Source organism: Puma concolor, chromosome B2 (assembly GCF_028749965.1).
Source record: "Puma concolor isolate L17-30 chromosome B2, mPumCon1.1.hap2, whole genome shotgun sequence".
Taxonomy (NCBI): domain Eukaryota; kingdom Metazoa; phylum Chordata; class Mammalia; order Carnivora; family Felidae; genus Puma; species Puma concolor.
The window spans coordinates 151,912,338-151,913,031 of record NC_141671.1 but is presented as its reverse complement, the minus strand read 5'-3'; positions in this window follow the sequence as shown (position 1 = coordinate 151,913,031).

The following is a 694-nucleotide window of genomic DNA, read 5'->3' as shown; positions in this document are numbered from 1 at the left end:
GGAGATGTTTCCAGAGGCTTGCAGTCGGGTCTCAGAAGCGAAGGCATCGGGGCAGCCTGGAACGGATGTTCGGTGCAGGAGCGGAGCGCTGCTTGGGAGCGAAAGGAATTGTGTTGAAAGTCAGCGTCACGTACAGGTGAGCAAGACAAGCCCAGGTGGGTCCAGCGGGCGAGACGCCCCAGGTGCAAAGTGCGCTGCCTGTAATGGCGTCTCAGACCCTCGTCGCGACCCTGCACGTAGGGGCTGTCACCGTCACTCCTCAGCGAAGGGGCCCCGTGTTGGTCTGCTTCCCCTGAGCCACACCGCTGCCGACCGGAGAAACCAGAGTTGGAACTGAATATATTCGACTCCAGAGCTCAAACCAGGCTAAACAAAAACGAGGTGAGTGAGGGTCGACAGTGGGTCAGGACCCAGATCGTGAGGGTCAAAGGAGGGTCGGGACCCAGGTGAGTGAGGGTCGACGGTGGGAGGGTCAACAGTGTGCAGGCCCCCGCTGAATTAGGGTCGAGAATGGCCCAGAACAAGTGAAACGTGGCCCACAATGGGGAGGGAGAATTGGACTCATGCGACAGTTGTGGATCGACGCCCGCTTTGCACAGACACTCTTTTATCGCTGGCACACAGTGCCTGTCCCCGGGCTCGTGCCCCTGACATTCTGGGGGGAATCTGTGCGTCTTTTTTTTTTTTTTTTTTT